Consider the following 7,345-nt stretch of genomic DNA (forward strand, 5'->3'; position numbering starts at 1 on the left):
GTTCATAAATACCAGTGTATTTCTGTTTTTTGGTGTCTTTTAAAATTTCTGTTAGGAACATATGGCAGTTTACAGTGTGTAGTCTTTTCCCTCCTCAGCTAAGTAAATTCTAAGTATTTTTTTTCTTTCCAATGCTGGTGCAAATTAAATTATTTTCTTAATTTCATTTTTGCATTATTTTTTGTTTTTATGCATGGAAATGAAACTCATTTTTTGAAGGAATGTTTATATCCTACCACGTTGTTAAATTCATATATTAGTTTCAATAATTTGTGTGTATACAATATGTAGGGTTTCATGATATAAGATCTCTTTGAACAAATACTCTTCCTTTTTCCTGTGAAATTTGGATGCCCTTATTTCTTTTTCTTGTCTAATTGTTTTGGCTAGGATTTTCAGTACTACAGTAGTAGTAGGCATCTTTGTCTTATCTCTGATCTTGGAAGAAAATATTTCGGTCTTATAAAAATATGTTAGCTTTTTTAATATATAGACTCATTATGGTTTTTTTCCTAATTTTTTATGTTTTTATTTTGAAAGGGTGTTGAATTTTGTCAAATGCTCTTTCTGGATCAATCAAGATAATCTTTCTGTCTTCATTCTATTAATGTTGTATATACCATGAGTTTTGTATGTTGTGACATTCTGCATTTTAGCAGTAAATCCCAGAAGTTGTTCGTGGTGTATAATTCTGTTTGTTAATATTTTGTTGAGGATTTTTGCATGAATATTTTTCACCACTACTGGCACATAATTTTCTTCTCTTGTTCACCTGGGAGCTATTAAGATTAAAGAATTACAGGCTTTATCCCACAACTAGAGATTCAGGATTTTACATTTTAATAAAATTCCTAGGGGATATTTAATCACTGCTCTCAGACAAGCATTTATTCTTTGCTGGTTTTATTTTAATAATATACTTCTAACAAAACTATGGAATAATTTTATTTCTCTTATCTCAAGTATCGTTTGTTTGTTGGTTTTGATTCAGAGTCTTACTCTATCACCGTGGGTAGAGTGCAATGGTTTCATCATAGCTCACAACAGCCTCAAACTCTTGGGCTCAAGAGATCCTCTTGCCTTAATTTTTTTTTTTTTTTTTTTTTTTTTTTTTGTAGTAGAGATGAGGTCTCAATCTTGCTCAGGCTAGTCTTGTAGTCCTGAGCTTAAGTAATCCGCCCACCTCAGCTTCCCAGAGTTCTAGGATTACAGGTGCAAGGCACTGCACCCCTGGCGCCTCATCTCAAATTCTGAGCTAGACCTGGAGGACATGTGATCCTTATATATATTTTATATCATCATTAAAAACCACTGCTATCATTGTTCCAGTTTTACAAGGCTTTGCCCTCCATAGATTTAAAAGACATTTTATTCTTATAAAGGTTTGCCTATTGACTTTAGCTTTTGTCACATTCTAAATTCAGTTGATGCTTCTAACTATTCAAACATTACTATTCCGTGGAAAGAACATGAACTCAGAGACAGAACTTAGCTGCATTTTTTTTCTGGACTTGCCATTTACTATCTGTTTTGGGGAACATTAATCATCTATCATGGACTCTTTTTGATTGGATGGTGGGGCTGACTAGACAGTAAAACCTAAGCAAAGCCCAGGTAAGGTGCTTTCATTGGTGAAGCTCCACAAAATTCAGCTGGCACCCACACTGCCACCTGAAGTGCATTGAGCAGATGAAGTATAACTCTTTGTAAGGGTCTCCAGTTTCACCATTTCAATTCTTCTCTTTTCCTGGAGTAATAGAATCTTTAACACTTACCCAGAATAAAGACTATCACCAGCTTTCTTGAATGTGATCCTGTAAAGAAATGGAAGTGTTGTGTATAACAAGTGGGCAATTCCATTGAAACAAACAGCATTACTCTCTTTTCTTCCCCTTACCTTTTCCCCTGCCTGCTGTCTGGAGTATGGATATTTCAGCTGGAATGGAACAGACATTTCGAATCATAAATCCGAAGATTTTTGAGGAGAATTGCTGGATGATAAGATAAAGTAAATAGGACTTCTGGACCACTTGTGTAACTTTAACTAAAAGATTAATTTATATTGCATAAATTACTTTTATTTTGTGTTTTTGGTCATTCAGAGTTGAAATTAGTTTTAAGTAACATAAACACTTGACCAAAAGGAGAATAATTAATCTTCACATGATCAAGACAATATGGTTTCAAATTGTAGCTCTACTTTTTAATAATTAAATGGTGACTTATTTAAACATACTCCTCAATATACTCATTTTTAAGTGAGAAATAACAATATATACCTCATAGATGTTGTGAGAATTAATCAAGATAATTCAGGTGAGGTGTCTACAACAGAGGTTATATTAAGGCCTGTAGATCGTATGCTGTCCCCATCTGCCTCTGTCAAGAAAATCTATAAGTAGATTTTTGTTGGAATGCAATCACACAATTGTCTTTAGCTGCTTTTATGCTAGAATGGGGTAGAGTTCATATTTGCAATTGAGGCCTTATGGTCCTTAGAGCTTAAAATAGTTAATATCTGGCCTTTATGGAAAATGTTTACAAACTCCTGAGTGAGAACACAAAAACTAATAGTTTTAGTATGCATTTTCTTTATACGAAACCATTGTAATACAGTATTGTCTTCCTGGTAAAGTGATTACATTACCAGTCAACCCTCAAGTATACATATGCTTAGGTTTTTGAGTGATGTGTGTGAGATTTCAGTAATCCAGCAGCGTTTACTGATCCATTCCCTCTGAGGATTATGGTATATATCTCCCGAAAGCTGATATGGATTCAAGCTTTAGTCTGCAACCTTAGAGCATAGGATAAAAGATTGTTCAATACCAGATGAAACACATGGTTCATTAATTACCATTATGGATTTAAAAGCCAACCTGTACATAAGCTCTTTCCCAAGCAATGTTAAGATCCCTCTCATAGGATGCAATCCACTAACCACACACTAGAAGGCCACTGGGTGAAATCAAGTTAAACCCATTGAACTGATCTATCTCAGGCTATAGAAATCAATAATTCCTATGCAACAAATATTCAGAAATAATACTTAGAACTGTTAAAAGATCCATCTCCTTCTTAGACAGTTAGTTAATACAGCATTTCATGTAAGGGACTTGACTTACCCTTATTAGAAACCACCTTAGTGTTTTTCAGATATTTTTCTTTGGCTCTGATCGCAAAACATTCTGGGATAATTAACTAAGGTAAGTCTACTAGCCATTACAATGCCATTTTTAAACTAGAGACAGGTTTTGTGCCTTAAGAAGTATACCCATTCAGTACCATTCTTCTGAGCAAACTATTTAAGCACTAAAGTTTTAGGTTTAGCTCTTAATAAACCTATGTCCCCTCTCTCAATTGAAAGTACCTATTGTACATTTAAATTAATCACAATTATCTCTCTTAAGGATTCTTGTTACTGCTTTATGATGGAAGAGATATTTACAGTGTAGCTTTCTGTATACCTCATTTATTCTAATTAGAAGGTTTGAGAGACTGTTCAGTTTAATTAAATTCAACAAGCATTTATTTTATCCCACTTATCATAAAATACTCTAACTTTGAGATACGGATTTAAATTATACATGGTTCCTCCTGTCAACAGAAACAATAAAAAAGATATTTTGGAGATACTTATCTGCATGTACACACAGTTAAAGAAAATGCAACATAGTGAATAGCCTCAGTGTGGCAAAGACCATGACCTGGGGTGAGACGATCCTAGTTTAAATAACAACTTTTACAATTTCTATTTCTGCAATATTGGGCAATGCTGTCCTGAGAATTTGCTTTCTTATCTGTAAAATATGAAAGTTTTACACATTTTGAAAGCAGTATTAAATAAAACAGCATATATTAGGAGTTTGGCATTTGAATGGCCTTTCATTAATATTGGTTAATTACTCTATTTTGAATGTACTTGGAAGCATAGAGGAAAGACAGTAACATTCTTTGGAAGAAAATGTTAACAAAAATGTAGAAACCAACTTTACTGCTAAGTCATGGAAGAAGCCCAAGTACCCATCAACCCATGAATGGATCAATAAATTGTGGTATATGTACACCATGGAATATTATGCAACCTTAAAGAAAGGTGGAGACTTTACCTCTTACATGTTTACATGGATGGAGCTGGAACTTATTCTTCTTAGCAGAGTATCTCAAGATGGAAGAAAAAGTATCCAATGCACTCAATCTTACTATGATATCAATTTATAGCTTTCTTATGAAAGCTATACATACATACATATGTATAGCTATACATACATGTGAAATTTACTAGGTGTAGAATATAAATTGTCATAACATAATAACTTAGAAAATGCCATGAAGGCTATGTTAACCAGTTTGATGGAAAGATTTCAAATTGTATATAAAACCAGCACATTGTACCCTATGATTGCATTAATATACGCAACTATGATTTAACAATAAATAAATAAATAAAAATAGATACTGTATCAAGGTGGAGATAGATTATTTCTTGAAGTCAGAGAGTCCAGAGACAAAGGTTTTAAAAATACAAGGCAGTCTTCTCATTTTTGACATTGTGATTGCAAAATGCTGAATTACAAAATAAGGCTGATTAGTTTTGTGAAAAGGTAAGTGAGAAGGCTCAAGGGAAATAACATAATGAAATATAACATTACTATGATTAGAATAATTAATGAAACATGGTAGCATCTCAATTAATGTTTGTTGAATGGATGTCAAGTGAATTTTGACGTGTGTATTTTTTCTCTAGTTCTGCGTGTCAATCATTAGTAATGAAAACGACAAGAGGTTCCTGTTTGGAAAATATTTGTACGCTATTGAAATGACGTAGGTAACATTTTATCCAGTAACCTCTGAACTTTTTATCAGTATAAAGACACCCTACGCCTATGGCCTCGATGCCACAGAACTTTGGTGTCGTTGGTCTCAGACACTTCTCTGCTGTCCAGTATCCTGCCGCCGGTGGTCTTCTGCACAGTTGCAAGGAATGGCCGCCGTCCAGGACTTGCACCGCCAAGGTCGAAGTCCTCTCCGTCTTCCAGTAGGCGGCGGTAGGTGGCGCTCTCAGCCTCTAGTTTGACCTTGAAGTTCAGCAGCGCCTCCCACTCCTGGGCCTGGCGCTGTCTCTCTGCGTGGTCTGTGCCGGCTCTGACACCAAATGCAGCAGGAACCCATTGAGATGATACATCTAAACAGAGCAGCGGGTCTCCACTTCCCTCAGGCTGTTCTCTAAGCTGCACTTTAGATTTCTGATGGAGTCCAGGTCAAACTCCAAGGGCCAGACTGTACGTTTCAGCTCTGTGAGCATGATCTCAGCAGCTCGGACCTCAGCAGACTGTGAAGTGAGGAGCCTGAGGGACATATGGACCTGCATGTCCACCGTGATCTTGCTCAGGTCCTGGGATTTGGGGGCGTCTACCTCCATGGTCAACCCAGAGCTGGCAATCCGGGCTTGCAGGCCTTTTTCTTCCTCCTCGTGGTTCTTCACCATGGCAAGCAGCTCCTCCTTGAGAGCCTTGAGCTCTGTCTCCAGCTGCAGCAGAGTGACCTTGGTGTCATCACTGACCTTGCAGAGCCCATGGATGTCACTCTCCACCGATTGGCGTGGGAACACCTCTAAAGTCATCAGCAGCAAGACCTGCGTTGTCAATCTGCAGTACCATGGGCATTTCCACAGAATTTGCAAATATCCAGCCCTCAGGTCCTCGATGGTCTTGAAGTAATGTGCCCAGTCTCTGATCTGGAGCCCCTTCTTTTCCAGTTGTTCCAAGATTTAGCTCTCCAGCCTCTGATTATCAGACTCCGGGCTCCTCACTCTGTCCAGGCAGGCGACCAGGGGGTCATTCAGTTCTTGCATGGTCTCCTCTCAGTCTGGATGCCCATCCCCCCCCCCATTCCCGCCAGACCCCGGGACTCCCAGCCGCCCTGGAAGCTGGTGAAGCAGGACACAGAGATCCCAGAGCCCAGCTCCCAGTGCCTACATGAACACTGGCTGTGCTGCTGGCAGGCCTGGACAGAGCTTGGGGACAGGTAGTTGGTGGAGAAGGTGGTGAAGTGAGTGGTGAAGGACGTGATGTCTGAGAAGGCAGAGGAGAGGACAGGACTCGGGGGAGATTGGTAGGTAACTTCTTGAATCAGTTACCTTTTCCTTTTTTCCCAGAGTAATTGATTTTATATAGGTTGCAAAAGAGAAATTGAATATTAAATACACACACAAACACACACATACACATGTGGGCATGTACACACACACCTTGCAGCACTTTGCTTCAAAAGAAAAATATTTATGACACTGTGGCTGCCATACCCTTATTTTTTTCTGCCACTTTTTAGAATTTAAACCTTTAGTTTCCTAGATAAATATATGTTAAGTTGTATGGTAGTCAAAGCACATCTATTACTTTCCTGAATGAATCCTGGAGTGATGATGAAAAAAGGAAGCACCAGGGAGTCCCAAACGTAGAAATAAAAGGAGAGAGTGACTCCAGTTTGGAAATCTCAGGTTACCACCATCGAAAAGGACTTACTTCTAAGTAGCTATTATGTTCTCTTTTCTTATTTTGTCTGTTGTTATTCTACAAACTATTAACAACGATTTTAAAATGCAGCAAAGAAGGAAGAGATAAGAAGTTGGCTTACCACTCTGTAGCCAAATGTAAGAGAAAGGGAAGAACCCAGAGGCTTAAAGCCTGATTGGGAGACAGGGTAGTCTGTGTCATAAAATAAAAATACATAAAAACTTTAGTAAGAAGGTGTTGTAGGCCTGTGCAACAAGTAGGGTAGACCTACAGAATTCCTAATGTCTTTTGAAAGCTAATTTTCAGGGTTAATATAATGTAGTAAAGATTAGAAAGTGACCTCAAAGAAAAGAATGGAATTAACTTTGAGGAGAGTTCGAGTTCAAAGCAGTTCTTTCCTTCCTTCCAGCGAGGTGACTTGTAACAACTAATTTAACATGTTCTAGGACTATTGGATTAAATGATTTTCAAGAACTATTGCTGCTCTGAAATAGTCTTTGATGCTAGGAAATGGATTTGGGGAATCCATAGAGACAAAAGCAAATGAAATTTCAATTAAGATGCAAACAAGATGCACCATTTAAAGACTTTGATGCTTCAAAATAGTTCCCATCCCTTCAGTAAGAAGACTAATGAATGGTGAAATGACCAATTATGAGAAACAGATGGAAAACTGAGGGGTGGGGAGAGACATCTGAAAAAGCCCATCACCTACATAATCAGCCCCTGAATAATTCAGAGATGACTCATTGACTAAACATTTAACAAAATTCCTTGATGTTATTCTGATGATTCTCATGAGGTGACTTTTCTCAAAGCAAACACTCTGC

The 7,345-nt window shown here is 37.5% G+C and overlaps 1 pseudogene; it reads right to left on the reverse strand.

Annotated features, from left to right (window-relative positions):
- Positions 1–4,862: 4,862 nt before the first annotated feature.
- Positions 4,863–7,345, reverse strand: part of LOC100943204 — a 48,888-nt pseudogene continuing 46,405 nt past the window's right edge.

This window comes from Otolemur garnettii, unplaced genomic scaffold, assembly GCF_000181295.1.
Source record: "Otolemur garnettii isolate 467f Iridium unplaced genomic scaffold, OtoGar3 scaffold00014, whole genome shotgun sequence".
Classification (NCBI taxonomy): Eukaryota; Metazoa; Chordata; class Mammalia; order Primates; family Galagidae; genus Otolemur; species Otolemur garnettii.